This window comes from Gossypium hirsutum, chromosome A01 (genome assembly GCF_007990345.1).
Source record: "Gossypium hirsutum isolate 1008001.06 chromosome A01, Gossypium_hirsutum_v2.1, whole genome shotgun sequence".
Classification (NCBI taxonomy): domain Eukaryota; kingdom Viridiplantae; phylum Streptophyta; class Magnoliopsida; order Malvales; family Malvaceae; genus Gossypium; species Gossypium hirsutum.
Genome location: NC_053424.1, coordinates 10912956 through 10919439, shown reverse-complemented (window position 1 = coordinate 10919439; position 6484 = coordinate 10912956). Strand labels below are relative to the sequence as shown.

Here is a 6484-nt window from a genome sequence, read left to right as displayed (position 1 = left end):
AAAATGCGAAACTTCATTACAGAGTTTTGTCACTTTCAACAAGTTTAACTAAATTAACAGGTGGATGCTGGCACCTATTCAGCAAGTCAATTCCCCGCATGAGAAACCTTAGCAATCCAATATCAACAACATTGAAAGCACGAGGAATACAATAAATTTCAACAGAAAAATTTTGAATAAGACGAAGAAAATCCAGTTCGATTGCTCGAGATTTTCGGTCACTGAGAGAACGATTAGGTCACTAACAGTCTGTTTCGATAATGCTGCTTGCTTTTTGTAGAATGAAAAGAAAATATTTTAGAAATTTAGATATCACGAATTGCGACTTTTTATTTACATTAGCATTTGTGCAACATCTGTAAAATACATATTCTATACATTTAAGATGTTTAAAAAAGAATAACCTACATAAAATTTATATTTGAACCCTTGACCCTATCAAATTTATTAAACCATATCAAAACTCATAATCATGGTTATCAAAAGATATCATGCTTGAAAGAAACAAATCAAACAAACACCAGAACGGAACCAAAATTTAAAAATAAAAATAGGAAGGGGGAGAGAGAGGAAAGAGCATATGATAGCTTAGAAACTTTATATGAAAAATTATTTCAATGACCAAAGTGCATGCAACCATGAAACCTTAAACATAAGCAGAGAACTAAAAAAGAATTTATACAAATTACTTATAGCATTTAGCCACTGCATCACAGCAGGCTTAATTAGATAAACATAAAACTAGAAACATAATGTTGAACCCCATCATAAAAGACACTTCTTTAAAAGGCCATTCAGAAACCACTGCGAAGGCGAAGGACGAGGACAAGGTGCAGAGTCGATTCTTTCTGGATGTTGTAGTCTGCCAAGGTCCTTCCATCTTCAAGTTGCTTCCCTGCAAAGATCAACCTCTGCTGGTCTAGGGGGATTCCTTCCTTATCTTGGATCTTGGCCTTCACATTATCAATAATGTCCGAGCTTTCAACTTCCAAAGTGATAGTCTTTCCTGTCAATGTCTTCACAAAAATTTGCATCCCACCACGAAGACGAAGAACCAAATGGAGGGTCGATTCCTTTTAATGTTGTAGTCTGCAAGTGTCCTGCCATTCTCAAGCTGCTTACCCACGAAAATCAACCTCTGTTGGTCTGGAGGGATACCTTCCTTATCCTGGATTTTGGCCTTGACATTGTCAATAGTGTCAGAACTCTCAACTTCCAAGGTGATCGTTTTCCTGGTAAGAGTCTTCACAAAAATCTGCATACCACCACAAAGACGAAGCACCAAGTGGAGGGTGGATTCCTTTTGGATGTTGTAATCAGCGAGAGTGCGGCCATCTTCAAGTTGCTTACCTGCAAAGATCAACCTCTGTTGGTCTGGGGGAATACCCTCTTTGTCCTGGATCTTAGCCTTGACATTGTCAATGGTATCTGAACTCTCAACCTCCAAAGTAATGGTCTTTCCGGTAAGAGTCTTAACAAATATTTGCATACCACCACATTTGCATACCACCACGGAGACGAAGCACCAAATAGAGGGTGGATTCCTTTTGGATGATGTAGTCAGCCAGGGTGCGGCCATCTTCTAGTTGCTTACCAGCAAAGATCAACCTCTGCTGGTCTGGCTGAATACCCTCCTTATCCTGGATCTTAGCCTTGACATTGTCAATGGTATCTGAACTCTCAACCTCCAAAGTAATTGTCTTTCCTGTCAAGGTCTTAACAAAGATTTGCATTCCTCCACGAAGGCGGAGCACCAAATGGAGGGTGGAATCCTTTTGGATGTTGTAATCAGCCAGGGTACGACCATCTTCTAGTTGCTTACCGGCAAAGATAAGCCCCTGCTGGTCTGGAGGGATCCCTTATTTGTCTTGGATCTTGGCCTTGACATTATCAATGGTGTCCGAGCTTTCCACCTCAAGGGTGATAGTCTTGCCGGTGAGGGTCTTAACAAAGATTTGCATACCACTCCTCAAACGAAGGACCAAGTGCAGGGTGGACTCCTTCTGAATGTTGTAGTCAGCAAGTGTACGACCATATTCTAGCTGCTTACTAGCAAAGATAAGCCTCTGTTGATTTGGTGGGATTCCTTCTTTATCTTGGATCTTTGCCTTGACATTATCGATGGTGTCGGAGCTTTCCACCTCAAGGGTGATAGTCTTGCCGGTCAGGGTCTTGACAAAAATTTGCATCTATTTGAATAAAAAACAAAACTCAAATAAGACTACTACTAACTAAAACAAATAAAATATAAAATATTTTTACAACCAGGCCCACATATCATCTATTTCACAAAAAAAAAATCCTATTGAAGGATATCTGGAAAGATCGAGATTCCTAGGTAATCTAAAACTATTCTGATTGTTTTGATACATTAAAAACAATTTCGCACTTCTAAAAATAATAGCGACAAGACCCTTAATTTTATGCCTAAAAACTCTAATCAAATCAAAGAATCTAATTTAAATTAAAAAAATCTACGGTTGAAAAGAAAACCCTAAAATTGAAAAGAGGAAAATCCCTAACCTTAGTTCGTAAGATTCATCAAACAATTCAACAAATAAAAAAATCATTACTAATTTAGAGACTATGAATAATGAAAACCGAAAAGATATACACGATCTGGTATTGATTTAAATAAAAAAAACCCATAAAACTTGAAAAGAGGAAAAATCGCTAATCACAGATTCATGTCACTCGCGGAACAAACTAAAAAAATCAAATTAAATCTACAAAAAAAACAAACAAAAACTAAAAACAATAAGAGAAAAGAGATGAGTAATTACCTTGAAGCTTTGAAGAAGGCTTTGAAATTAGATTGGTTTTAATTATGAGTTGGGGATTGCTGTTCCCGATTGCCCTTAATTTATAGGCCTAATTCACAAGCTAAATTACGAAAAAGGGCTTACTTGCAACCAGTGGGATCAAGCAACGTATTATATTCGTGTTCTAGACGCGGATAGCTAGCTAATATTTTTAGCAAATTAGTGCTTTCAAAAGGTCACACTCCTTTGAGAATGTGTGTATGACGCGCATCTGTGATTGACGAAGGGAGTGACATCAAAAATTCAAATTTGAAGAATTTTAAGTTGTCTGATTTCATAATTTTTTTTTAAATATAATAAGATAAAGCTCGACCATATCTGGAACGATAAACACTTTTAACTATTAAACTATCATATAAGGTTTCTGATTTCATCAATTTTAACTAAAAGAATCTCATCATTTTTTATCTTATACTTTTTTCTCAACTTTAGTCTCCATTCATTTTTAAAATATAAAATTTCAAACCTAACTGAAAATCGTAACAATTAAATTCATTTAGCAAAATTTTAAAATCAATTTTATTTTATATTTAAGTTGTGAATTAGCAAGTATTCTTAAATTTGATTATTTTTAATCTATATTTTTCAAATTTTAAAATTTTAATTTTAACTAAAATTATGATTGTTAAATCTATTAACTAAAAGTACTTGAATTTTTTGCATGAGTATATGTGGAATTATGAAAGTAGTACAATTTAACAAACTGGATAAACTACACTATAAGGCATTTTAAAATAACGTTGTTTTTATTTTAGTCACTCCAACTTTTTTTTTGTCAATTTAGTCATTTTAATTAAGATAATTGCTCGAATCGGTCACTACAGTTAAAAATTTTATTAATCCACTAATAGACCACTGACTTGACATTTTTTACTTTTAACTAAAGTTAAAGACCTCCCTGTGGTTAGTTCAAAATACTTTTTTTTTCAACTTATTTGCAATATAAGACTAAAACTTGCAAATTTTCTCTTTTTTCTTCTTGTTGTTGTTTGTTTTCCGGAAAAAAATAATAGAGAAAAATGAAAATAGTTTTCACTTGCTTGAGGAATAATCTATTACATGTTTTTTTTAATTTGTGGGGTTTTTTACCTACATAGTATGAAAAAAAAACTAAAATAATACAACATTAAAATTATATACGAGAATGGTATAGGCAGGGTGGTGCTGCCTATGGCAGAGGCAAGACCACCCTGCCACTGATACAATCTGTTAAAAAAATTGAATCTGAAAAAACTGTTAAAAAAATGAATCTGAAAAAAATAATAAAATATTGGTCTTGCCTCTGTCAGAGGCGGCACCAGTTGATGATGTGGCAGAGGCGGCACCGACTCCCCAATCCCCTATTTAAACCCCTCAGTGTTAAAACGAGAACACACATCAGTGAAAAAGAAAAACTTCCAGAAGAAGAGAGGGAGGGAGAACAAAAGAAAAAAAAAGAAGGAAAAAAATTTCAGTAAAAAAAAGATTAGAGAAGAGAAGAGAGGGAGAAAGAAGGAGAAGAAATTAAAGGTATTTTTTTTCTTATTTTTAAATATAACAGATTTTCTGAAAAAAATAAAGAAGGAAAAAAATTTCAGTAAAAAAAGATTACAGAAGAGAAGAGAGGGAGAAAGAAGGAGAAGAAAAAATTAAAGGTATTTTTTTTGTTATTTTTAAATATAACATATTATAATAAGAAAAAAATATTTTGTTAGTATTAATATAGTTTATTTAGTGTTATTTTTATGTTTTATTTTGTTTATTGTGATTTTTAAGTAAGTTTTGTATTTAGATTACTATGTGTTTTGTGTGAATGTTATGTTTTATTTTAATATATTTAAAATTGCATATTGATTAATTAATTTTTTATTTAAGTAATTTATTTGCTGTTCGAAATTGTTTTGAGAAATTTTGTTTATTTTTTTAACAGCTTTAGTATTGAATATGGATAATCAGTTTTTCGTATGCGTTTATTTCGATGGAATTATCTTGACAACAACCTTTGAATGCATATTTAAATGTCGGCAACAAATAGCAATGAGATTTAATAGAAATGTCTCGTTGGATGATATGAAGGGAATGATTAGCGCAAAAATTGTTAGACGTTGTGGGAGAAGGATCTCGAAACTTTTTTACAAGTTTCCAATTTCGACAGATCCCATCAAATTCACCGAAATAGAACTTGTAGACGACGAAGATGTGGAGACGATGACCGCTCTTTACTGTGGGAATGGGAGTGACAAAAATGCACCGATTCACTTATTTGCTGAGTTAGCCGGTATGGAGCAAAATGATGATCTCAATGCATATGTTGAAGAACACGGAGCTCAAGAATCATGCATGGTAGCTCCAATATCGTACGTTGATAGTGAATCGACTATACGTGGGATTGATATCGATCTTAATGTTATACCCGATATTAATGTGGTTGGTGATGATGGATACGATAGACGATAGTAGTGATCCTTGTGATCAAGAGGTCGATAGTGATACTGATCCCGATGTGGACGATGTCCCAGATGATATTGACGATAAAGACGTGAATGACGATAGAAACATTAACGCGTTATTGATCGGGAACCAGATGCGACGTATTGTGATACACAATAATCTTGGGCCACACGTCGCTCATAGACCCCGACGCAGCGCATGCAGCTGAGTTCCCGGAGTACCCTAAAATACTTCCTGCTCATCGGCTGGCCGTAAGTTCGGAACCTGAGGAGTTGTTCGTAGGCCAGAGATTCGAAAGTAAAGAAGAGTGTGTTTTTGCTATTAAGGAATATAGCATGAATATATCAGTGGATTACAAAGTTGCAGTGTCTAAACCGACATTATATATTGGGGAATGTTGGAAGTCAGTGGAAGGTTGCAATTGGTGGGTACGAGCTGCATTATTCAAAATTCGCAGATGTGGGAGATACGCAAATTTGTTGGGCCTCACACATGCACATCAACATGTATGTCAGAAGATCATCGAAAACTTGATTCCAAAACTATCTGTACGTGTATCATGCCAATGGTGAAGGACATGCCGACAATTAAAGTTTCAGTACTGATAGCCAAAATACAGGTACGATTTCAAATCGAGTATCATATCGAAAGGCGTGGATAGCTAAACAGATGGCAATGGAGCAATTGTATGGGGATTGTGATGCATCGTATAACGAGCTACAGGGATGGATAGCCGCTATGCGAAAGTACGTACCAGGGACTGTAATTGAGTTACAGACATCACCTTATTACGGCCCGGATGACCAATTATAGTTAGGAAAAAAAATTTCATCGGATGTTTTAGACTTTTGATCCATGTGTGCGTGCATTTCCCCACTGCAAGCCGTTTGTGCAAGTGGATGGGACCTGGCTATATGAAAAATATACACAGATCTTACTTCTTGCTGTTGCTCAAGACAGTAACAGGAACATGCTCCCGATAGCATTTGCCATCGTAGATAAGGAGAACATGGAATCGTGGGAATTCTTCCTTACCAACCTGCGGAGGTATGTTATTAACAACGATAATATTTGTATCATCTCCGATAGAGGGAAAGGATTAATTGCTGCCATTAGACGTTCCGGTGTACTATGAGATCCGTTTACTGCATTCGATATATCGTAGCTAACTTCCATCGAGATTATAAGAATGTAGACTGGAAGAGACAAGTTTTGAAAATGGGTAAATGATT

General features: G+C 35.2%; 1 pseudogene; it reads right to left on the bottom strand.

Moving 5' to 3' along the window:
* Positions 1–584: 584 nt before the first annotated feature.
* On the bottom strand, positions 585–2938 carry LOC107917791 (polyubiquitin-like; annotated as a pseudogene).
* Positions 2939–6484: the final 3546 nt, after the last annotated feature.